Source organism: Lithobates pipiens, unplaced genomic scaffold, assembly GCF_037356315.1.
Source record: "Lithobates pipiens isolate NorthernLeopardFrog02 unplaced genomic scaffold, aLitPip1_a1.2 Scaffold_17, whole genome shotgun sequence".
NCBI lineage: Eukaryota > Metazoa > Chordata > Amphibia > Anura > Ranidae > Lithobates > Lithobates pipiens.
Window position 1 is genome coordinate 9105742 of NW_027507755.1, and position 26879 is coordinate 9132620.

The 26879-nt window shown below is 43.8% G+C and overlaps 1 long non-coding RNA gene across 1 annotated transcript in view; it reads left to right on the forward strand.

Annotated features, from left to right (window-relative positions):
* LOC143986584 (uncharacterized) overlaps nt 1–21683 on the forward strand; it is a 65642-nt gene extending 43959 nt beyond the window's left edge. Inside the window, exons 2-3 of the long non-coding RNA XR_013276547.1 lie at nt 3676–3733; nt 21583–21683. This is a non-coding gene — a long non-coding RNA (uncharacterized LOC143986584). The remainder of the gene's footprint in view (nt 1–3675; nt 3734–21582) is intronic.
* The last annotated feature ends 5196 nt before the right edge of the window (nt 21684–26879 follow it).

Below are 26879 nucleotides of genomic sequence, written 5' to 3' on the forward strand. Positions count from 1 at the left end.
CTGTAATGTCAATGGTAGCTTAGAAAAAACTTACATTTAAATGCCTATCAATGCAGCCTTATCAGTGTCCATCTGCAGCCTTGTTCAGTGTTGTTGCAGCCTTGTTAGTGTAGCCTTGTCATTTGCAGCCTTGCCCTAGTGTCATTTGCAGTCTTGATGTTTAAAAATGGCGATGCTGAGATAGAGTCCTGTGTATCTCGGCGGCTCTCGGGTCCTCTTGCAGTCCCAAGCGGAGCAGGGAGTAGCCAAGTGTACTCGGATCGTCTCGGTCACACCCAGTCCCTGTGTTATGTCCATCATAGGGTGGAACTGGGTGTGACTGTGAGCCGAGACGAGTACACTCGGCTATGTATCTCGGCGTGGCCCATGGGCTTGAGCCCAGTCAAGCCCAATAGTAAGTCCAGCCCTGTGTGTGACCCAACATTGGGCAGAAGGACTCATATTGTTGTAGGGTCAGTTCACATCAGAAAGGGGTGGGGGGGTGAACAATGACAGAACTGAAGTTGGTCTACATGTGGAAAGAGGAAATGTAACGTGTGTGTGTGTGTGTGTGTAAAATTATATATAATAAAATATATAAATATAATATCCATCAATTTTTATTTTATTTTTTTTAGCCTTGACCTGAGGGAAAAATGTTTTCTCTTTATATTCACCGACCGACACAGCTCCTCTTAGCCATTGGGTTGTTACGCCACCTTTAGGAGAATACTAGGCATTACATGTTACCCTGACTGGCCCATCGTTTTTTTTTTTTTTTTTTTTTTTTTCCTGCAGAAGCTTGGCTTTTTGCGCAAGATGATCCTGTGATCTGCTATCAACAGCCGGCTGGGTGACGGGCTAGATACCCTTATCCTTGTAGTCTCCCCAGCCTGGCCATTGAGCGTGTGCAGGTCGCAGCTCCGCGCTAGGCCGGCCACTATGAAACCTCAGCTCCAGAGGTAGTTGGGGAGCTTTAATGCTCCGGGTCACCCATCTGACCGGGATACTGATCTCTGCGTCAGTGTGCCGGGCCAGCAGCCACCCTGTACTGATCAGAGAGTGGGTCTGTAATGGAATGCCTCTCAGCTCTTTAGGACTGGTAAGTACAGCTCTCCCTGCCTCGGTGGGGCTGGGCATTCCCAGGGAGGTCTGCATGCGAGTCCTGGGACTCATGGTTGCCTCCTTCGAGGCAGTACCATATGCCCAGTTACACACCAGAGTTCTGCAGAAGGAGATTTTGACAAAGTGGGACAGCTCCGTTGTTCCTGGATCGGCATATCCAGGTTAGTCAGAGATTCACTGATCTGGTGGCTGAGGTCCCCGGTGCTTCAGTCCGGGAAGTCGTTTCTACCTCTAAAATGGACCGTGATAACGGACACCTTATCCAGCTGGGTTGGAGTGATGGAGTTTCAGTCAGCTCAGGGCCTCTGGTCGACAGAGGAATCCAAAATGCCAATCGATCTGCTTGAGCTGAGAGTGATCGGGCTATGCCTCTCCACATGATCGATGAGACTGCAAGGGCCTCCGATCAGGATCCAGTCAGACAACGCCACTACGGTGGCATATGTCAATCACCAAGGAGGAACAAAAAGCTCAGCCGCCGCACGGTAGGTCGCTCGCTTCGCTTCGGTGTTCTGGCCCTGTCGGCCATTTACATCCCGGGAGTGGAGAACTGGCAGGCGGACTATCTTGAGTCGCCAGATGCTGGACCTAGGAGAATGGGCGTTGCATCTAGAGGTATTCAGGCTGCTGTGCCTGCGGGGGGGCACACCAGACGTGGATCTTCTGGCCCTCCCGTCTTAATTTTCCGAAAGTGCCGAGATTCTTGTCCAGGACAAGAGATCCTTGGGCAGACGTGTCAGATGCACTGGTGGCTCCCTGGGATCAGTATCAGCTGATCTACGCCTTTCCTCCTCTAAAGCTGTTACCACATCTGCTCCTTAGAGTGGAAGTCGAGGGGATCCCAGTATTTCTGGTCACCCCAGATTGGCCTTAGCGGCCTTGGTATGCAGACCTAGTGCAGCTGGTGGCAGACGCCCCCTGGCGACAGCCGCTACGAGAGGACCTTCTGTCTCGAGGTCCGATTCTCCATCCTGCTTTAACGGCATGGCCATTGAGCGCCAGGTGTTGAACTGGGGTCTGTCGGTCTCGATCCCAACTATGTTGAGAGCACGGAAATCCTCTTCTAGGAAGATTTATCATCGTACCTGGAAGGCTTAAATCTCCATGTGTGAGGATAAAGGATGGCCCCCGCGCTCCTTTTCTATATCCAGAACCCTGCTGTTTCTCCAGCAAGGATTAGACCGAAAATTGGCATTAAGCAACATTAAAGGACAAATCGGCCTTGGCTGTCTTTTTTTTTTTTGGCGTCTCACTCACTGGCGAGTGGGGGTGCGACATGTAGTCCCTCTGGTGCGTCCACAGTTACCCCTGTGTGATCTGAACCTGGTGTTATCGGCACTTCAGAAGTCGCCATTTGAAAATATCAGGTGATTCACCTGTTGACTCTTTCCCAGAAAGTGTTCTTGCTAGTGTCCATCACGTCGGCCAGGAGGATTTCGGAACTGGCGGCCTTGTCCTGCAAGTTGCCCTATCTGGTTATACACAAGGATAAGGTGGTGTTGCGTCTGCAACCGTCTTTTCTGCCAAAGGTGGTATCGGCGTTTCACATCAATGAGGACATTGTATTGCCATCTGTGTCCTAAGCCGACACATCCTAAGGAGCTCTGGATGTGATTCGGGCTCTGAAGGTGTATTTGTCTGCCACGGCTCCCTTTCGGAAGTCAGACTCGCTATTTGTTTCGTGGCTGGTCCAAAGAAGGGCATGGCGGTCTCGTCGGCCACCATTTCCAGGTGGATCAGACCGATTGTAGTACAAGCCTAAGCCTTGAAAGGGCAGGTGTCCCCCTTTCCAGTCACGGCCCACTCCACAAGGGCAATCGGAACATCTTGGGCCTTCCGACACTAGGCGTCTGTCGCTCAAGTGTGTAAAGCGGCGACCTGATCGTCTGTCCACACGTTTACAGAGTTCTACAAGCTAGACGTCAGTGCACCGGCTGATGCCTGTTTTTGGCCGCAAAGTTTTGCAGGCGGCCATATAGTTGCAATTGGGTATGCAATATTTGCAGTTTTTCCTGTTTTTTGGGTAAAAACGCATGAACCTTAAAGTGGTTGTAAACCCTTACAAACCACTTTGACCTACAGGTAAGCCTAGATTAAGGTTTACCTGTAGGTCCAAGAAATATCTCCTAAACCTATACGGTTTAGGAGATATTTACCCGGTATTTTTTAAAAAATTTGTTTAGCAGAAAATAAAAATCCCAGATGCGATCAAATACCACCAAAAGAAAGCTCTATTTGTGGGAACAAAATGATCAAAATTTTGTTTGGGTACATTATAGCATAACTGCGAATTGTCATTCAGAGTGCGATGGCGCTGAAAGCTGAAAATTGGTTTGGGCAGGAAGGTGTATAAGTGCCCGGTATTCCACCCTTAGAGGTGGAAATCCCAGAAAATAAAGCAGTAATTTTGTTTATATTTATAAATGAGAGAGGGGGGGGAGAGAGAGATGATATCTAATTATATCTTCTTTTATTATTGGATATTTTTTGTTGCAGAAAGTAAAAAAAAAAAAGTGAGCTGTCTGTCTAATTCCTTTTTTTTTATTTTTTTATTTTTTTTTTTCATTATAGGCAACAAGAAGAAAATTTGGGGAAGCTAGCAGGACAGCTAACACCCAAACAATCTGAGGTATGGATAATAGACTTCCTCAAACGTGGAAATGTTGCTTTTTAAATGTATGTAAATCCGAACAAAATCCACAGCCCGGGGATCAATCACTGTCTTCACCCAGGCCGGTTCTGTGCTGGTCTTTTGGTCCCCGGTCCCTGGCTTTCCATTGCGCATGTCGGCCGCACACAGCCCACAACGGATAACGGGGTGGGAGGGGGCAAAAGTGGAAGCAGGGAACAGTCAAAACTCGGTACCCACTCCAGGGAAAAGTACCCAGAAGTGGTAGTAGAGGGTGGGAGGAGGTGGGAAAATGTAACTTTCCTTTTTTGTGTGAAGTTCAAATTAAATATGCTAAAAGTGTTTTGTTAAACCTGTCAAGTTAAATAAAATAAAAATAAAAACTAAAGACCTTTTTAATCCTGCTAGAGATCTTGCGAGATGCTAGCGATCACAGGAAGTTATCAATCACATTGTTCTTGGCTTCCTCTGAAGACTACAGGACCACATACTCGCTCAGGGGCAAAGTGGTTAGCACTTATGAATTGCAGCACTGGGGTCCCTGGTTTGCATCTTGGTCAGAACTTTATCTATCTGGAGTTTCTCCTTGTACTTGCATGGAATTCCTCCAGGTACTCTGGTTTTCTCACACACATTGGCTTCTGTCCATACTGGACCCAGTATGTATGCATGTCAGGTAGGGACCTTAGATTATACGCCCCTAGGGGATATATACATATATATATATATACATATACATATATATATACATACATACTAGCACATTATGAAATGCTCACCTTTGGAATGAAGAGCTGTAAAGTTACCCCGTCTGTCTTCTGGGTTCACACGCTCCGGGTATGTGATTGATTGGTGGGAGCCGCGATGACGTCACTCCTGTGCATATATATTTAACTTTTTGGGGTTTGGAAATGCTTTAAAACCTTATGGCTACTTCCACACTGATCTACATAGATCGCATATGCGTTTTTGCTGCAATGTTGCGGTGTGGTTCAAACTGCACACAAAACGAATTGTGGGTTTTTACCATTGCTTTCAATGGGGCTGTGTGTGTGTGCCAAACGTGCTCCAAGCAGAATTTTTTACATCGCAGCGAAAGCGCAATGTCCCTGTGTGAACATCGTATTTAAAGGGAAGCATTTTTCTTGAGTGTTACTTTGACCTGTTTAACGCAAAAGTGCTTCAAAAAAGTGTGAAACCGTGAACTATTTTTATTATATCCTGGTAACCCAGAGCAAAAATCCCAATTTTAAGTTGTCGCTGTAAAAGAATCGAGGGGAAATCTTCAATGGGGACACTATTTGCTGTGATAACGGTTTAAGAGGGGACTTTTGAGAGATTTTCTCCCGCTTTCTGTTATTATTCAAGAAGTGAAGGGAAATAGTCCCAATGGGACATGGGTGGTAAAAAATATATAACCTTCCCTTAGGCCCCTGTCACACATTCTGTCTTTTTTTTTTTTTTTTTTTTTTTTTTCTCATCAATTTGATGGATGAAAATAACATTAATGCATCTCTATGGGGAAAAATGGATGATCATCCATTTACATTAGTTTACATCCACATGTTTTTAAAAAAAAAATAAATAAAAAAAAATGATCAAAGCTCTATTTTTCTTCAGTTTAAAAAAAAAAAAAAAAAAAAAAATTGGACGAAAAATGGATGTAAACTTGACAAATGGTCAGTTTTTCATCCATTTTTGCATTGGCAGTGTATGTATAAAAAAAACAGATAAAATGATGAGCACTGATGACAAACGGATGAAAACTTCATCCAATTTGATGCAACTGAACTGATAAAATGAAAGGTTGTCGTGTGAAAGGGGCCTTACTTTTTCTAAAACTTCATCAGGGTGTGTATTTAAATTGCACAGTGTAGGAGTGACTGTTTATTAAACCTATATTTTCAGTAAAAATAAATTCAAATGATATTTAAATACCAATTTTAGTGGTAAAATATAAAAGATGAGGTTACATACCGTATATACTCGAGTATAAGCCGAGATTTTCAGCCTCTTTTTTGAGGCTGAAAGTGCCCCCCTCGGCTTATACTCGAGTCATCGCTGTCTGCCCGCTCGATCAGCGTGTCGAGCAGACAGACAGCGGCCATTCTATAATTCAAAAGCCGCGCCTCCGGCTCCGCCTTCGCCTGTGATAGGCGGAACACTGAATTTCCCAGCAGCCTGTGTTCCGCCTATCACGGACATCGTCTCATCCTCGTACTACGGACGAGGATGAGACGATGTCCGTGATAGGCGGAACACAGGCTGCTGGGAAATTCAGTGTTCCGCCTATCACAGGCGAAGGCGGAGGCGCGGCTTTTGAATTTTACAATGGCCGCCGAGGCGCCGACGAAGAGGGCACGGCACGGGACGGAGGCAAGGCACGGCACGGCACGGGACGGAGGCAAGGCACGGCACGGGACGGAGGCAAGGCACGACACGGGACGGAGGCAAGGCACGGCACGGGACGGAGGCAAGGAGGCAAGGCACGGGACGGAGGCTCGGGACAAAGGCTCGGGACACAGGTAGGCTGGACACACACACACACACACACACACACACACACGGACACACACACACACACGGACACACACACACACACGGACACACACACACACACGGACACACACACACACACACACACACACACACACACGGACACACACACACACACACGGACACACACACACAGGGATGGATGGATGGAGACACACACACAGGGATGGATGGATACACACACACACAGGGATGGATGGATGGATGGATGGAGACACACACACACAGGGATGGATGGATGGATGGAGACACACACACACAGGGATGGATGGATGGATGGAGACACACACACACACAGGGATGGATGGATGGACGGACACACACACAGGGATGGATGGATGGATGGACACACACACACACAGGGATGGATGGATGGATGGACACACACACACACAGGGATGGATGGACGGACACACAGGGATGGACGGACACACAGGGATGGACGGACACACAGGGATGGACGGACACACAGGGATGGACGGACACACACACAGGGATGGACAGGCATGTCTCACCCTCGGCTTATACACGAGTCAATAAGTTTGCCAGTTTTTTTGGGGGTAAATTGGGGGCCTCGGCTTATATTCGGGTCGGCCTATACTCGAGTATATACGGTAGTTAGTCTGACACGTTAGGCCTTTGACATTCCATGGGCATGTGCATTTTAAACTACAGTACCCAAAACTGTCCGTAGGTATTACAGAATTATTCTCACAGCAATGATAACAAGACAGTCCAAGGGACAAAATCCATCACTAGTGGATATTAACTATTTGGTAAATTTGAATACAAGGCGTTCTCTGATATAGACTTTGTGGTTTATAAACCTAATACAAGACCATTTTTATGGTCCAGGTCATGGAGGCCCCGACTAGCAATGATGCTCTGTTGGACCCAGTAATCTCAAATGTTCATATGAATCAGCATTTGGGTAGCAGCGACCAGAAACAGATTTCATTTAATGTTGGCTGTAAGCAACAAACACATACAGGAAAAATAAAAAAACTTAACTTTAAGAGTGCAAATTTTCCAAGGATGAGGGCTGCTCTCCGACACTTAGCCTGGGAGGGAATATTGGCTTCTTCTTCTTCTCCTTCTTCTTCTCCTCCTCCTTCTCCTTCTTCTCCTCCTTCTTCTCCTTCTCCTTCTCCTTCTCCTTCTCCTTCTCCTTCTCCTTCTCCTTCTCCTTCTTCTTCTCCTTCTCCTTCTCCTTCTCCTTCTCCTTCTCCTTCTCCTTCTTCTTCTCCCCCCCCCCCCCCCCAAGGGAGAATATGATCAACATGTTTAAATACATAAGTGGTCCATATAGTGAACTTGATGTTGAGTTATTCACTTTAATGTCATCACAGAGGACAAGGGGGCACTTTTTACGTTTGAAAGAAAATAGATTTCATCTCCAAATATGGAAAGAGCTGTGTAATAGTCTCCCTCAAGAACTGTTTCTGGCTAGCTCGGTAGATTTAAAAAATAAAAATAAGCCTTGATTATTTCCTAAATGTACATAATATAACTGGATACTGACATTTTATAGGAAAAGTTTCATCTAGGGAATATCTGATTTACCTGTTGGGGGATCAGGAAGGATTTTTTTTTCCCCTGGTGTAGCAAATTGGTTCATGGTTTGCTGTGTTTTGTTTAACCACTTGCCGACCGCCGCACGACGATGTACGTCGACAGAATGGCACGGGCAGGCATATGGGCATACCTGTACGTCCCTGCCTTCCCGCGGGTGGGGGGCCCGAACGGGCCCCCCCCCCCCCCCCGGTGCCAGCGGCGGTCGGTATCCGTTCAGGAGAGATCCGGGATGAGGGGGCGGCCATTCGTTCATGGCCACCCCCTCGCGATCGCTCCTGACGAATGGAAGTGAAGCGTGACATCACTTCCTCTCCTGTAATGTAAACACAGGCAGAGGAAGTGATGTAATCTCTCCTCCGTGTCAGTATTTTTCGTTCCGGCACCGAGGAGAGAGGATCGGTGAGTTGCACCAACACTACACAATACAGTAGAACATGCCAGGCACACTCTCACCCCCCCTGCACCCCCAGTCACAGTGACACCAATTGCATTTTTTTTTTTTTTGCATTGGTGTCATTTGTGACTGTAATAACTGTTAGGGCAGTTAGGGTTAGCCCCCTTTAGTTCTAAGGTACCCCCCAACCCCCCCCAATAAAGGTTTAACCCCGTGATCACCCCCCGTCGCCAGTGTCACTAAGGCTGGGTTCACATTGCAGCGGTTTATGAGAACGGATGTGATTCGCACCGCACTGCAGTGCAAATCACATCTGATCTCTGTGCGATTCGAGTTCAGCCATACAGATAGTATGGCTGAATTCGCGTCGCACCCGCCGCACTGCGATATGCGAACTGATCTGGGGGTGTCATTAACATTTCACTGACACTCCCAGCAGTTCGCATAGGGCAGTGTGATGCGGGAACCCACCGCAGATTTGTGGTGTTCCCGCATCGCTCCAGTGTGAACCCAGCCTAATAAGCAATCGTTTTTCTGATCGCTGTATTAGTGTCACAGGTGACGCTAGTTAGGCAGGTAGGTATTTTAGGTTCGCCGCAGCTTTTTATAGCGCCAGGGACCCCTATACTACCGCATAAAGCCCCCTGATTGCCCCCTAGTTAACCCTTTCACCAGTGATCACCATATAACTGTTACAGGTGACGCTGGTTGGTTAGTTATTTTTTCATAGTTTCAGGGCACCCGCCATTATTACCTAATAATAAAGGTTTAACCCCTGATCACCCGGCGGGTGATATAAGTTTGAGGGTCAGATAGGGTCTGCGTCGCCCCAGGCAGCGTCAGGTTAGTGCCAGTACCGCTAACACCCACGCGCAAAGCATACACCTCCCTTAGTAATATAGTATCTGATCAGATCTATATTAGCGTCGCCAGCAGTTTAGGTTTCCCAAAACGCATTGTTAGCGGGATCAGATACCTGCTAGCACCTGTGTTTAGCCCCTCCGCCAAGCCCAGTCCAGCCCACCCAAGTGCAGTATCGATCGATCACTGTCACTTACAAAACACAACACACATAACTGCAGCGTTCGCAGAGTCAGGCCTGATCCCTGCGATCGCTAACAGTTTTTTTTTTTTTTTTTGTAGCGTTTTGATACAGTCGCTGACAGCCTAGGTGCTTTTTTTACCTGTGAGTCTCACTAGTGTACCCCTAAATTTAGGGGTGTCTACTTTCCAAAATGGGGTCCTTTGGGGGGGGGGGTTGTGCCATCTTGGCATTTTATGGCCTTCAAAACTGTAATAGGTAGTGAGGAGTGAAGTCAAAAATTTACGCCCTTAGAAAGCCTGAAGGCGGTGCTTGGTTTTCGGGACCCCGTACGCGGCTAGGCTTCCAAAAAGTCGACCACATGTGGTATCCCCGTACTCAGGAGAAGCAGCAGAATGTATTGTGGGGTACAATTCCACATATAACCATGGCATGTGTGAGCAATATATCATTTAGTGACAACTTTGTGTAATAAAATAACATTTTTGTCATTATTCAATCGCTTGAGGCAAAAAAAATTAAATATTCAATGGGCTCAACATGCCTCTTATCAATTTCCTTAGGGGGTCTACTTTCCAAAATGGGGTTATTTGGGGGGGTTTGTACTGCCCTGCCATTTTAGCACCTCAAGAAATGAGATAGGCAGTCATAAACTAAAAGCTGCGTAAATTCCAGAAAACGTACCTTAGTTTGTAGATGTGACAACTTTTGCGCAAACCAATAAATATACAGTTATTGATTTTTTTTTTTTTTTTTTTTACCAAAGACATGTGGCTGAATACATTTTGCCTAAATGTATGACTAAAATTGAGTTTATTGGATTTTTCTAATAACAAAAAGTAGAAAATATCATTTTTTTTCAAAATTTTTACGTTTATATCGCAAAAAATAAAAATCGCAGTCAGTCAAATACCTTTTAAAAGAAATCTCTATTTGTGGGAAAAAAAGGACGCAAATTTTGTTTGGGTACAACATTGCATGACTGCGCAATTACCAGTTAAAGCAGCGCAGTGCCAAATTGTAAAAAGACCTCTGGTCATTGACCAGCAAAATGGTCCGGTCTGAAAGTGGTTAATTATTTATTTTTAACCTTCCTCTGGATCAGCTGTGGGTATAGGATTGTGTGTGTGTGTGTAGATATAGATATAGATATATATAGATTTGTATAATTTTTATTTTATACATTTTTTTTCCCTTTTTGTTGGTTGAACTAGATGGAGGTCTGTCTTTTTTTTTCAACCAGACTAACTATGTAACTATGAAGAGTGTGATGTCACCTCCCCTCCTTTCCGCCTCCTCCAGTCAGAGAACAGCTTGTATTCATTGAAAAACTACAAGGCATTCTATCAATGGCAGCAGCTCCAAGTGAGTGTTACCCCTCAACCCCCAACAGCAATGCCGGCTTCTCCTTTTCCGGCTCATTCGTTTTCTGACTCACTGCAGTGTTCATTCATAAGGGAAGCATAGTAAACTGTTCAAATTATATATTAAATGTTTTTTCTTTGGATTTAAGTACTCTTTAAAGCAGAACTAAACATTCTTATCTGTTGCTACCAAGGAGGCTGCCATCTAATCCTCTGTTTGGTCTGCAGTTGCAATGGTGCTACACATGGGACCAGCAATGACACCAGGCATTTGATGACTTGACAGTTCAGTTATAGGATTAGTTCACCTTTACCAAAAAAAAAAACCTGCCAATGCAGTTAAAGGGTGTCTGTAAGAAAATCAAACTCTGCAGCTTTGGCTAATAGTAACCCCTTCGTGCCTGAGGGTTAAACCAATCTTAACTCCTAAGTCCAATTTTGCAACTTTGACATGTTCGTAAAACTATACATATCATTACAACTGTTTTGTGCATCCAGGTGGATTATACCTTGCGTTTTTTTTTCTCTGAAAATAACTGTCCCAAAATAGTAAAAAAAAAAATTCCCCGAAACTTTTTTTCAGGACAGCACCTGAGCTCCTCCTCCCAACAGGAAACCTGTCATCATTCCAAGCTTTAACTGGAGGCCTCCACGCAGCTTCAGTTAATTATTTTTTTTTTTTTTGTGTTTCTTCCAGCCGGAGGAACACTTCTGGTGGGAGGCATGCTCTCCTATGCCGCATACACACGGTCGGTGAATCCGTCGGAATGCGTCTTATTGGACCGTGTCGTCAGATAATCCGACTGTGTGTGGTATGCATCGGACTGATTCCGTCCAAATCTCTGTCGGGCCCAATTTTCCAACATGTTGGAAATCTTTCCCGACCAACTGGGCCAGTCGGACCTAATCCGATCATGTGTAGCGAAATTTGATCGGACCAAGTGCCATGCATGCTCAGATCAAATTCCTACATCAAAGCTATTGGCTACTAGCCTGAATGTAGTCCCATCGTAACGAAATTACGTCACCGCGTTCTTGGCAACCGCTAAATCAGACAACTTGGCCTGACCGTGTGTATGCAACAGTTTCGGACACAATCTGTCGGATTAAATCCGACAGACAAAATCCGAAGGATTTGGTTGGCAAAATCTCCGACCGTGTGTACGTGGGCTTAGGGCTTTCCTGAGAGACAAAGGTTCTCGTCTGTCAGTTTTTCATTTTTTTTTCTTTTTAGAAGAGTGATCCTCCCACTTGTCTCTTGCTGAATATTCCTGTGGGCTCCCTCTCACCCTTCCTTGCTCAGGTAGAGCCTGTGCTGCCCGGTTTTTTGTTTGTTTTGTTTTTTCCCTCCTGATGGGCAGTTGCGGTGGTTGCCTGCATCGCGGGATGGTGGCGGGGCAAAGCTGTGCAGCCGCCATTGTTCTGGTGGAGAGCTTCGGCCATGTCCTGTGTAATATATAGGAAGAGGCAGCACTTCCGGGTCAGCTGCGCAGGATCATTTCCTGTCGTAAAATACAGGGGATGGGGGCAGGGTCACCTGGTACTCTTAAACTTCCAGTTCTGGGTCGGCGCAGAGGCGCTACCACAGTACGCTCTGCAAAGGAGGATGCAGCAGGTAGGGGGCAAGCCGAGGCACCAGCAAGGCCAAGATAAGGGACTCTGTTCCTGCTTACTGTGGGCCATTTTCGCCTACTGTACTGCACCCTTTAACTCCCCCCCCCCCCCCCCCCCCCCCCCAGTGGTAGTGGGTTGGCTCTTATGCCTAGCATAAGGGACTCCACAGAGTAGTGGTGGTTTGCTTGGGCAGAGGGAAGTGAGATGTTCTTTCATTTTGTGCAGATTGTATTGCAGATTTAGTCAGGGAGGAGTCTCCATCCATTTGTGGAGATCTGGTTACAACCATTAAGGATGAGCTCTGCGCTACCTTTCAAGCTTTCAGGTCAAATCTGAGAGAAGAGCCAGGTTCCTCAAAGGAGCCTAGGCCTCCGCAGCCATCTGCAGAGTCCCAAGGGGTTTCTTTGATGCAAGCGGGTGGTCCGATCTCCCAGGATACTTCTCAAGATCCTGCTTCCCCCTCTTCAGATGGAACAGATTCAGAAGAGGAGGAAAATGAAGCAGATGCTGCCTCCAAGTATGTTGTCACTAGGTAGGAGGACTCTTGAAAGTAATCCACACTACCTTCGGGATAGAGAAAAAGGAGGAGCTCACTGCACAACTGCATGTACGCTGGTCTGGGAGACTAAAAAGGTCGTACGTTTTTATGGTCCATTCGATAATCATAGACACGATTTAAAAAAAAAATGTTCCAGAGAAGCCTTTTTTTTTTTTTTTTTTTTCCTCTGGCTTACAAGAGAAGATCCGTTTGAGGAAAATCCTGACTATCTTGAACAAGGTTCCAAAACTGGATTCAGCTTTCTCGCAGGTCTCAAAGTCAACTGACCTTGCCTTTGAATATATGGGCATGCTAAAGGAGCCCGTGGATAAGGGAATGCCTCTACTCTTCAAAAAAGCCTGGCAATCGCAATGGCAACAACATGTGTTGCCAGGAATTTAGAGCACTGGATTAACCAGACGAAGGCCCATGCTGCTTCCAGATTGCAGCAGTGTCATATATTGCAGATGCCTTGGCAGAGTCCATACGCATGCTGGCTAGGTCCGCAGCATTAACATTCAGCTAGGAGGGCTTTATGGCTAAAAACCTGGCCCAGGGACGTAGCATCAAAAGAACAGGCTGTGTGGCATTCCCTTTTGCAGGGGATTTGAGGTTTGGTTAAGATCTAGAATACATTCTTGACCGAACGGCCGATAAAAAGAAATGGATTCCAGTCAAGGAGAAGCAGGTGCAGATCCGTATGATTTTTCTTTATTTTCTTTTTTCTTTTTTTTGGACTCAGAACAGCCCGAATGTAAAACGTAGGGATAAGGGACGCAATCGTTCCTTCCAGGAGCCCAAAGATAGGAGTAGAGTGCTCTTCAATCCTCGTGCATCTTCCGGAAAGTCTCAGTGATCCCCTTCCACCCAGTTGGAGGAATGCTCCAGGAGTTTCTTCCACAGTGGAGAGGCATTACACCAAATCAATTTATTCTAAACATGCTCTCCCAGGGATATGTGATCAAATTCAGAGAAGAACCTCCAAAAAGATTCTTGGTGACAGACGCACCAAGATATCCAGCCAAGGCTTTGTTCTGCACACAGAGATAGATGCATCGTTACTTATAGTATTGTATTATTGGTCTGCTTCACATCCATGACATTTTTTTTACCCAGTCAGGTTTGCTCTTGATATAGTTATTAGTAAATCCAAAAGCCTATTCAGATTGTAACATGTGCGAACCAACATTGGGCAAATTGACTTTTTGTTGTAGGGTCAGTTCACACCAGAAAGCAGTGCGGGAAAGGGGTAGGGGGTGAACATTGGCAGAACTGAGGTTGGTCTACGTGTGGAAAGAGAAGAAATGTAATGGCAGGTTGTGTATATATAAATAGAGAAAATGATATTCTAAAATTTATAGAGAGAGAATTATATTCTAAATATATATATATATATATATATATATATATATATATATATATATATATATATATATATATATATATATATATATATATATAATTTTATTTTTTATGTCACAATTTTTTGGAAGACATACACTTTTATGAAATGGGAGGGGGGGGGGAACCAAAAGAGTAAAGTTGGCCCAATATTTTTGGATAATGTGAAAGGTGATGTTACGCTGAGTAAATGGATACCAAACGTGTAATGCATTAAAATTGCACACTTGTGTAATGGCGAAAAACTACGGTACTTAAAACATCTCCATAGGTGACGCTTTAAAAATCTCCTACGGGTTACCAGTTTAGAGTTAAGGAGGTCTAGTGACTGATTGCTCTTGCTCTAACAATCGTGCCAATACCTCACATGTGGTGTTTAAACACTGTTTACATTTGCCGGCACGACTTGCATATGCGCTTGCTTCTGCATGCAAATGCAGAGGGATAGGGCGCTTTAAAAAAAAAAAAAATATATATATGTATAATATATATATATATATATATATATATATATATATATATATATATATATATATATATATATATATATATATTACATTTTTTTTTTTTTTATTTTTTTTTTCTTTCCATTGATTACTTATTGCTTTCACAAGGAATGTAAACACCCATTGTGACAGTAATAGTTGGTGACTGGTAGTCTTTATGGAGTATTTCAAAAGGGAAGGTGCTTTTTTGTTTTGACCAAATTTGCACCAATAAGGTAACAAGCAGGATTTTTAACACCGCTTCAAAAAAGGTGCCAATAATGGCCGACAATAAATGCATGATATTAAAAAAAAATATATTTAATGTTGGGGTGATGCGTGCAGCTGCAGGCATCACCCCGCTATCTTTTTTGGCTCTAAAAAAAAACTGGGTGATACCTGCAGCTGCACGCATCGCCCCCATACAACTCCTTCAAGCCGAAGGCCACATATTTGTTACGTCGGGCATGAAGGGGTTGAGCAGCCTGTTCATTGTGAATGCGGTGTCATGTTAAAAATAAAAATAAAAAAATGCCCCTCCTTTCGTTTTCATCTGATCCGCCAGACGGACGGAAAATGGGGTCTCTATCTATCCTGGATTTCTCAGATCGGATAGCAGCGGATGTCAGAGGTCATGTCACCGCTGACATCCATTCATCCATAGTTGTGAATGGAGGGTCCGTCCAGGTCCACTTGAAAAACTGACAGGTGGACCTGATCAAAAAGCCTGTGTGAAAGGGACCTTGCTGGCTGCCATCAGTGGGGCAGAAAATCTTTTTTTTTTTTTCTTTTTTTACTTGAAGAGAACCTGTCATGGGCCTTTTGTGAGAATCGAAATCTTCACTTTTTTAAGTTTTTTTAAACTTCTTCCTTTTTTATTTTTTTTACTCCTCCTCCCAAGAAATAGTGTGTGTGCTGCTAACCACTTGTACTGTCTCCCTGTCAGAGCACAAATATATTAAGCTGGCCATACATGAATGAAAATATGGCCAGTCGAATTTTAATTCATGTAGGGGCAGGCTGGTTGTACCCACATTGATCCATGGCTGCTAGCAGTAATCCTTGTATGTTGCCGACCACGCACCCTGTTGGCAGAATACAATAGCACTACGGGAGGCATTTCCCCATTAACACAGTCACACCCCTGGTGGAAGGAAAGCTTCTGTCGGTGCCGCTGTTCTAACTTCGCAGATTTATTACAGCGAATTCCCCTGCTGAGCTATTGTGTTATAACAGGGGGTTTGTTTTAATCGCCAAGTGTCTCCTGACATTTGGCCTGTATGTACCCGGCTTTAGCCTGTGCTGTTAACCACTTGTATTCTCTCTCTGTCAGAGCAGAAATTATAGCCTCCCTGTCAGAGCAGAAATGATAGCCTGGTATTGAATTGTTTGTATTTTACAGCTGCTGTTTGTTTTGGGGTTTTTTGTGGGAATAAAAAAAAAAAAAAAAAAAAAAAAAAAAAGTTGAACTATACTCAAAAGAAATGGCCAAAAAAGACTCAATGGAGCAGAACGATAAAAAAAAATTGGTAGTAGTTTAAGTTTTATGGCAAGAGATAATCTGTGGGGATCATTTACCAAAACTGGAGCGTGCAAAATCTGGTGCAGCTCTGCATGGTAATCAGTCATATTCTAGGTTTTTTGGCCAAGCTTAATTGAACAAGCTAAAGTAAGAAGCTGGTTACCATGCACAGTTGTACCTGATTTTGCACTCTCCAGTTTTAGTAACTCAACCCCTGTGTGTTTGTTTTGTGTATGTTCAGTGCAATGCACAGCCTGTAAGATGCCAGGTACCAGGACAGTGTAATCTGTGCACAGGCGCAGAGGTTCATTGGCCCTCCAAATGGCTGAATACAGAAAATTGAAGACCGGAAGAACACCAGGAGGAGATGGCAGTGGCAACGATGGAGTGTTGAGTGAGCGCAGACCTCACATGGAAAAGGCAACAGAGGGCGGGTCCACATGCATATTCAGTTTTACTTTAAGGTGGACGAAGGGTTAAGTTGGTACAGTTCTTAATATATAAAAATATATAATTTTTTTTTGATATTACATAAACTGACTTTCACTGCTGGGCCTCTTTCAGAAGATGTGGAATCCGTCGAGCAAATACGCCTGCTCAGCAGGGGATCTCTCTAAAACGGACAGTGAAGTTGACCGGGCCATGTCCATGTCCATATCTCTATACAGAGCAGACATGGACACAGCCCACTGTTCTCTATGGGGCGGTCGGATGGAAACGGACTGCCTGTCCATTTCCATCGACTGTCTTCCAGTGCGCCGGACTGATGACGAACATATCCCCACCTGTCTGTTTAGTGGACTGGATCAGATGCCGGCAGATGTGACGTGTCCGCTGACTTCTGGCGCTCTATAGAGCACAATAGGTGGTCCGATCGGGTCCGCCAGAAAAATGGACAGGCGGACCCGATCGGTCGGCTGCTGTGAAAGGGGCCTTAAGATCAGATGACACTCCTTTTGAATAGAAGAAAAAGAAGCAAATCTTTCTATAAAGTATTTATGAATGCAACCTTCAGTCCGCCTCTTATTGATCAGAGCAGCCGTGGCAAGAAAGGAAGCACAGGGCACAGGTGATTGGTTGACACTTTTTTTTTTTTTTGGAGTAGGATCTTGCATGCTCAAGTACTTCAGCTGGTTATAGTGAATGTTTATTCTTTATTATAGCTAATGCAATACGGTATGAGGAATTATATATTACACACACTGCCTTGCGAAAGTATTCGGCCCACTTGAACCTGAACTTTTCAACCTTTTTCCACATTTCAGGCTTCAGACATAAAGATATAAAATTTAAATTTTTTGTGAAGAATCACCAACAAGTGGGACACAATTGTGAAGTGGAACGAAATCTATTGGATAATTTAAACTTTTTTTAGCAAATAAAAAAACTGAAAAGTGGTGCGTGCAAAATTATTCGGCCCCTTTTACTTTCAGTGCAGCAAACTCACTCCAGAAGTTCAGCGAGGATCTCTGAATGATCCAATGTTGTCCTAAATGACTGATGGTGATAAATAGAATCCACCTGTGTGTAATCAAGTCTCTGTATAAATGCACCTGCTCTGTGATAGTCTCAGGGTTCTGTTGAAAGCGCAGAGAGCATCCTGAAGACCAAGGAACACACCAGGCAGGTCCGTAATACTGTTGTGGAGAAGTTTAAAGCCGGATTTGGATACAAAAAGATTTCCCAAGCTTTAAACATCCCAAGGAGCACTGTGCAAGCGATCATTTTGAAATGGAAGGAGTATCAGACCACTGCAAATCTACCAAGACCTGGCCGTCCCTCTAAACTTTCAGCTCAGACAAGGAGAAGACTGATCAGAGATGCAGCCAAGAGGCCCATGATCACTCTGGATGAACTGCAGAGAACTACAGCTGAGGTGGGAGAATCTGTCCATAGGACAACAATCAGTTGTACACTGCACAAATCTGGCCTTTATGGAAGAGTGGCAAGAAGAAAGCCATTTCTCAAAGATATCCATAAAAAGTCTCGTCTAAAGTTTGCCACAAGCCACCTGGGAGACACACCAAACATGTGGAAGAAGGTGCTCTGGTCAGATGAAACCAAAATCAAACTTTTTGACCACAATGCAAAACGATATGTTTGGCGTAAAAGCAACACAGCTCATCACCCTCAACACACCATCCCCACTGTCAAACGTGGTGGCCGCATCATGGTTTGGGCCTGCTTTTCTTCAGCAGGGACAGAGAAGATGGTTAAAATTGAGGGGAAGGTGGATGCAGCCAAATACAGGACCATTCTGGATGAAAACCTGTTTGAGTCTGCAAAAGACCTGAAACTGGGACGGAGATTTATCTTCCAACAAGACAATGATCCCAAACATATAGCAAAATCTACAAAGGAATGGTTCACAAACATATCCAGGTGTTAGAATGGCCAAGTCAAAGTCCAGACCTGAATCCAATTGAGAATCTGTGAAAAGAGCTGAAAACTACTGTTCACAAACACTCTCCATCCAACCTCACTGAGCTCGAGCTGTTTTGCAAGGAAGAATGGGCAAGAATTTCAGTCTCTTGATGTGCAAAACTGATAGAGACATACCCCATCGACTTGCAGCTGTAATCGCAGCAAAAGGTAGCTCTACAAAGTATTAACGCAAGGGGGGCGAATAATTTTGCACGCCCCACTTTTTTCATTTTTTTATTGGTTAAAGTTTAAAAAATCCAATAGATTTCGTTCCACTTCACAATTGTGTCCTACTTGTTGGTGATTCTTCACAAAAAATAAAAATTTTATATCTTTGTTTGAAGCCTGAAATGTGGCAAAAGGTTGAAAAGTTCAAGGGGGCCGAATACTTTCGCAAGGCACTGTGTGTGTGTGTGTGTGTGTGTATATATATTATGCTTTATTTTAAAATGCAAAAATTGGGCTGCAAGTGACTGACGTACTATCTCTGCTATGCTTGTTGGGTATCTAGATGAGGAATAGTGGCTGATGAACCTTGTTCTTGGCCTGCTGTGGCGCTTAAGTGAATGCAATCTACTCCCCCTTACGTCTGTATGTGAATACAGATGATGAATCGGGTGTTGCCCTATGAAAATAATCAAATAAAGTGTGGGATACATGGTGCTCTTCTACTTTCGCTAATACTTGAGATGTCTGCTAAATATACACTGCTCAAAAAAAAAAAAAAAATGAAAGGAACGCTTTAAAAATACATCAGAGCTCAATAGGCAAAAATATCATGCTGGGTATCTATAAAGATATGGACTGGGTAATGTGTTGGGAATGAAAGGATGCCACATCGTTTGATGGAGAAGAATATATAACCCTACAGACAGCGGAATTCAAAGACACCCTGAAAATCTTAGTGAAAAAATGATGCAGCAGGCTAGTCTGCTCAGAATGGTACTCAGTAGTTTGTATGACTCCCACGTGCTTGTATGCATGCCTGACCATGTCGGGGCGAACGCCTAATGAGGAGACGGATGGTGTCCTGGGGTATTTCCTCACAGATCTGGACCAGGGCATCACTGAGCTCCTGAACAGACTGAGGTGCAACTTGGCGGTGTCAGATGGACCGAAACCTAATGTCCCAGAGGTGTTCAATTGGATTTAGGTCAGGCAAGCATGGGGGCCATTCAATGGTATCAAATCCTTCATCCTCCAGTAACTGGCTGCAATCTCTCTTCACATGGGGCTGGCCATTGTCATGCACCAGGAGGAACCCAGGACTCAATGCACCAGCATAGGGTCTGACAATGGGTCCGATTTCATCCTGATACCCAATGGCAGTCAGGGTACCATTGTCTAGCCTGTAGACATCTATGCGTCCCTCCATGGATATGCCACCCCAGACCATCACAGACCCACCCCCAAACTGGTCATGCTGGACAATATTACAGGCAGCATAACTTTCTACACAGCTTCTCCAGACCCTTTCACGTCTCTCATGTGCTCGGCGTGAATTTGCTCTCATCTGTGAAAAGCACAGTGGCAGACGCGCCAATTCTGGTGTTCAATGGTAAATGCCAATCAAGCTCCACGGTGCCGGGCAGTGGGCACAGGGCCCACTAGAGGATGTTGGGCCCTCAGGCCACGCTCATAAAGTCTTTCTGATAGTTTTGGTTAGAGACATTCACACCAATGGCTTGCTGGAGGTCATTTTGTAGGGCTCTGGTAGTGCTCATCCTGTTCCTCCTTGCACAAAGGAGCAGATACTGGCACTGCTGATCCTTCTACAGCCCTGTCCAGCTCTCTTATGCCACATACACACAATCAGACTTTCCAGCAAAAAAGGTCTGGGATCATTTCATTGGATATTCTGATTGTGTGTGGGCTTCAGCAGACTTTTTTCAAAAAGTCTGACGGACCTAGAAATAGAACATGTTTTAAATCTTTCCGACAGAATCGATTCCTATCAGGAAATCCGTTCGTCTGTATGCTAGTCTGACAGACTAAATATGACACAAGGGCAGCTATTGGCTACTGGCTATTGAACTTCCTTTTCTAGTCCCGTCATACGTCATTGCGCTCAAAACTAACGGACTTTGGTGTGATTGTGTGTAGGCAAGTCCGTTTTTGGTCGGAATTCCGTCGGAAAGACCTTCAGCGTTTTATTCTGACGGAAAGTGCGGTCTTGTGTACGTGACATTAGAGTAATTGTCTGTCTCCTGGAACCTTCTTCTTGCTCTTGAGACTCTGCTGGGAGACACAGCAAACCTGACAATGGAAGGTATTGATGTGCCATCCTGGAAGAGTTGGACTGCCTGTGCAGCGTCTATAGGGTCCAGGTATCCTCTCATGATACCAGTAGTGACACTGACCCTAGCCAAGTGCAAAACTAGTGAAAATCAGTCTGAAAAGACTAGGGAAAAGAAATGTCCGTGGCCTCCACCTGTAAAACCATTCCTGTTTTGGAGGTAGTCTCATTGTTGCCAATCTAGTGCACCTGTTAATTTCATTAACACCAAAGCAGCTGAAACTGATTAACAACCCCCTCTGTTGCTGACCAGATCAATATCCCAGGGGTTTAATTGACTTGATGCTATACTTTGATTAAAGTGTTCCTTTAATTTTTTTTTTTTTTTTTGCGCAGTGTACTTGGCAATTGAGCCTGTGGGAGTGTATCTTTAATTATTTGTGGCCATTATTTGTCTGTGTTTTTTAGCCTTAATTCCAAGAGAGTACTTGGTCAATGACCTTCATCAGGGCTGTTATGGCATTAAACTCTTGTTTAAAGAACTTTATATCTCCTTATGCTCATGTTGACCGTTTTGGTTATTGTACCATTCTATTGTAAGAATAAAATAAAATTAAAATGAATGTAGAATATTATCCATTATAGAATTAAAGTTAAACCTTGCGTAAATTAACTAACAGCTCCTCCCTTATGCCTAGGTCTCCATCCCATCTGCAAACTTTCTTATCAGAGATTCCTCATCTACAGTCTTTTGAAACGAGCTAGTCCTGTGACTTGAGGTCACCACAATGCGGCACCTAAAAGGAAAACCCAAGAAAGAGTCCTCCAAAGACAAGAAGGAGAGGAAGCAAGCCATGCAGGAAGCTCGTCAGCAAATCACCACTGTAGTGCTTCCCACGCTGGCCATCGTGGTGGTATTAATCGTTGTGTTTGTCTATGTGGCGACTCGTCCAAGCGCAATCGAGTGACTTGTTTTTTTTTCTTTTTTTTTTTTTTTTTCTTATGGGTACAAAATGCCTTGTGCCAAAAAAGAACCAAATATCAATTTTTCTACCTTCAGCATTGATGGTTTATAAGAAGAATTCTGTCCACTCACTTCAGTGTTTTTATCAGATTGTCCATTTATCGAATGTTTAAAAAAAGAAATGTGCCAATCATTGTGTGTCAAACAATGCTACAGTTGTGCCTTTAAAAAAAAAAAAAGTTAAACAAAAAAACAGCTGAAACAGAATCTGGGAATTGTAAATCTGGGAGTGGGAAGATATGTCTGTTGTTCTGATGTATAACACTGTTGCTGTATACTGTCACATTTACCAAAGGACTGTACTTTCTGGTAATGTCAGTCTAATATATTGTACCGCACACCCCCAGTATTTATTTTTTAAATAAAGTATGGAACAATCCTGTGTGTGTGTGTTTTGCTTGGACAAATCTCTGCAGCCAGGTAGCCAAAGCCTACAAATCACAATACCCTTAAAGTGGTTGTCACCCTATAGAAAAAAGACATGATCTATAGCACAGTGCTTGTGCTGTGTTATTTATCCATCTCAATGTTCTAAATAAAAAAAAAACAAAAAAAAAAAACCTGCTTGATCCTGCCAGTTTTGTGTCCTTCTGTCTGTGCTGACCACGGTAATCATGGCTGCTGATCCATGATACTGTGGTCCGGTTACGTGCCTCCCTCATCCCGCTTCTCTGCTTTGAAGTCTCTCCCCTCTCCTCCCCGCTATTTGCAGAAAATATACCACTACAGCCCTCCGGATTATGCTGCCCTTAACTACTGTGTGTGTTTTTTGTTTTTTTTTAAATATATGAAAAGGCTAAGTACCTTTTTCCCACACTGCCGCTGTGCAGTCACGTGATCCCCCTCTGGCTGAGGCCACAGGGGAATCTTGGCCCCCCTCCTGCTTCTCTCCGTAGATCGGGGGAAGAAGAGCGGAGGGGGATTATGTGACCGCATAGCTGCAGTGTGGGAAAAGGTATCTAGCCCTTTCATAAAAACAAAAAACACATGTGCAGTAGTTATTGGCAGCATAATCCGGAGGGGATGCATGTAAAGTCACTTTATGACTGCATCATACGCAGAACACAGAGTGTGAGCGGCGCTCAGCCATTTATAAAATGCAATGTATTCTAGCAATGAATACAAAGTTTCCTCTGGCATCCAGAGGTTGTGACGTCATCAGCTCGCCTCTCTTGATTTGGCCAATCAGAAGACACTTTGTAGTCATTGCTAGAATATGTCGCTTTTTATGAATGAATAGCTGAATGGTGCTCAGACTCTATTGTGTTCTGGGTATAAGACAGGAAGGTATCTGCTTGCACTCAGAAAACAGTGCTGTACGTTGCCCCAACTACATACAGTTTATACCGCACATCCAATGGCCTCACGTTGGTGAGGGACAAAGTATAACATAAGCTGGAGTTCAACTTTAAGCTGGCCATAGACCGTTTGAATCTTGGCCAGGTTCAAACCATGTATGGGCAGGCTGATAGTACCTAATGTTGATAGATCGATCAGCATTAACCTTTGTATTCTGCCAGCTGGGAATTCTCCCTGCTGGCAGAATGCAATAGTGCAGCAGAAAGGCATTCCCCATCAACACGGTCAGGAATCTAACATTTTGTCTTTTCTATCCTTTTATTCATATACACTTTGGCCATTCATTTATTTTAATTTCCTCTTTGACCAGCCTTCTAATTGAAGTGCAGCATATAGAAAGTTCCATATCTCACGGCATTGTTTTTTGTTTCCCCCATCAGCAATCTAGCTTTTGCAGCCTTACACCTTTTTATCCTGCTGAGGATGATGCCCAGATGCTCCTTCCCCAAGATCGTTCCTTGTTAGAACTTGCATAGGCTAAAACTGGCCATATGCCAGTAAAGTTTTTGTTTGAAATGTTGTGCTTTTGGAATATTCTTTCAATTTTCTAATAGTTAGTGGGGTAAAATTTGAGGTGTTTTCTCAATTGTAGTGATAAGAAATTTCAAAGCCGCAGGATGGAAAAAAAAAATTCTCATTAAACTAAATTCTAACTGAGGTTATTTGGGAAAAAATCCTACATATTGTACTGAAGCAAGTTTTAATGGGATTCCATTCAAATTGCAGTTCTGGATGAAGGCTTTTAAACAAAATTAGTTGACTCAATGATGGCACGAAAGAATGTTCTGATTGATTTCTCTACGAACTTTCAAATTCAAATCTTAAACTTTAGGCTTTCCCTCTGTGACCTTGCTTGTTCTCTCTGATGGGCCACTCCAGTATATGTGAAGGAGGGGTGGTCATACCCACTAACCTATTAAAAGTTGGGGTATTTCTTGAGGCTTTTTGATTGCTACAGACCTTTCTGACCACCAATCTTCTACGTTTTAGTAAACTTGTACAGGGAGAATGTTCCTTAGATTATCTTCTCATTTTGAAGATTCTAGTTACCTGGCTGATATGCAAATGTATGTCTTAATGTTCTCCGTCACTGAAAACATATGCAGATCAGTAGCAATAAAAAAAAAGATTTTTTATTTTTATTTTTTTCCCTCTAAAGCTGTTGCAAGTTTCCTTTTGCGCCCTCTCTCTTGTAACCACTCTAGTAATCCCTAGACATCAGCTGTGACAATTATGTGTAAAAATTGACTTTACCTTAGAAAATCTGAAATCCATGAATTGTGCCTGGTGCCAGTGACATTATCCTGCCATTCCCAATTGGCTATATATAAAATCTATCTCCATATCCATTGGTTGTACTGTTAGTCATGAGAAAAAAATAATTTCAGCCAATCAGGAAAGATGTCATTGTATCTCAGTTAACTTCACTTTCCAGCTACAGCCAGCTCACTCTTAAGTTTACAGTCTCCCTTTTAAAAGGGGAATTCTGATCATATGAAAAGCTCCATGATACCCATCCTTCCATATTACGGTAAAGTCATAAAAAGTAACAGAAGTCCTAAAATGCTTTGCTACGAGTTCCCATGGTAGTCCCTCAGATGACCAGATGTCTAGGCATTAATGCTAAAGGGGAAGAACATAAATTGATGGCTTATTGCTGGGCCATATTTCCCATTGCTTTGCTAACACCTGCATTGGTATAATGTTTCTCCTATTATAGAAGGACTGACCCTTGAAACACTACTAAGCACAACAGTTGGCATTCTTGACATAGCCACCATTTGTAACATTAGCATTGCTCCTGATTATGACATTACCCCTCCATCTCCCATTGGCTTTAACTTATTGGTTGTGCTGTCACCCAAGAGGAAATAATAAATCCAGCCAATACGGAAAGGAGGAATGATGTAATTGTATCTCAGTAGGCTTCACTTTCCAGTATGGATAGCTCACGGTATCACTTTAAAAGAGGGATTTTGATCATGTAATCACCCCTTTCTACCTATCCTACACTTTACATAAAAGTGGTACTAAAGCCTATGCATCCACAGTAAAAATGTCCCCAGTGTTGGTACAAACCTCCCCCCACGTCCCCAAACGCTTATCTGATGTCCTTATCAGCATTGCTGGGTCCTCCATGATCCGTACCACTTCATGGTTGTAAAATGAATCCGAGAGGGAACAGGCTTGGGATTGGACCCTGCTGCTGCCTGGATGGAGAGAGCAGGGGTATGTCTTGCCAGGGCTGTGTTTGACCCAGGAACAAGCATGCAAGGATGTCTGGAGTGGTGTAGAAATGGTGCTAAACCTCTGATGGGTAAAGGTATGTCATTTGCTGGGTGATGTACTTGGTATAAATAATAGAAGCCTAATGGCTGTGACAGGTTTCCTGACGGGATCTTCTTATAAAAAAAATAAAGAATTATCCACTGTGGACAGCGAGGTGATGTTATGCACACATGGTGGGCTTGCCCAAGGTTGGTGGGGTTCTGGTCTAGGGTTTTTGGCTTACTGCAGACACTCTTTCATCTAACGATCCGAAGGGACGCTAAGCTAGCTCTCCTATATTGCCCGGTTCCTGGCTTGCGCGGCCCTCAACAGAAGCTGGCTACCTATCTATTTATAGCGGCCAAGCGGGCCATTGCCCAAGCCTGGAAGTCACAACGGGTAGATTTTCAAGGGGTTAAGACACGCATGACTGCTATGTTACTTCAGGAACGTATGTCCAGTATTGTCCATGATTCTCATGCTAAATTTCTAAAAATCTGGGAGCCGTGGATCTCCTATGAGTTCCCCGCGCTCCAAGCGGCATGCCTGTGTTTGGTCTAAATTCTCCTGGCGGGGCGTCCGAGCCCGAGCTCCCCCCCCCTCCTTTCCTCCCCCTTTCTTCTCTTTACCCTTCCTTCTTCTGTTCCCTATCTCCCTTCACTCTCCTTAGTAATCTCTCCCATTGCTAATAAGAACTGCTGCCACCCATGGACAGGGGTAGTAGGAAAAGGGCTTACCCTCAGGAAACAACAAGGGAACGAGTTGTTTGGTACTGAACCAGTCTCGATTACATCCCTTGCTCATTTCCCTTCCTTATCTCGAGTTTATTATAAGTATACTGTGATGGTTTGCCCTTTGGGTTTGTATTCATGATTAGTGGCCCCTGTGAGGGCTCACAAGGAGTAGATTGTAATCTCTTGTTTATTACTGTTTATTCAAAAATTCTCAATAAACATATTGAAACAGAAAAAATAAAGAATTATCCAAAATGATAAGAATCAAGAAATCAATAAATAACCAAAAATCAAAACTGTTTTGTTAGACCCCTTTGTCTAGTATGTGAAAATTGAGACTGAAAAAAGGGGGATATTAATGTGCTGAAAAATACCTTTTTGTCTTTATTTTTTTTTTTTATAAGAAGATCCCCTCAGGAAACCTTTGTCGCAGCCATTAGGTTTCTATTATTTATATGAATTATGTCACCCAGCAAATGACATACTTTACCCATCAGAGGTTTAGCGCCGTTTCTACACCAGTCTATTCATTTCCTTGAGATGCCACTTTTTGGTGGTAGCAATTTATAGAGGCAGATATTCCTTTTAGATTTTTCAAATCTACTAATAT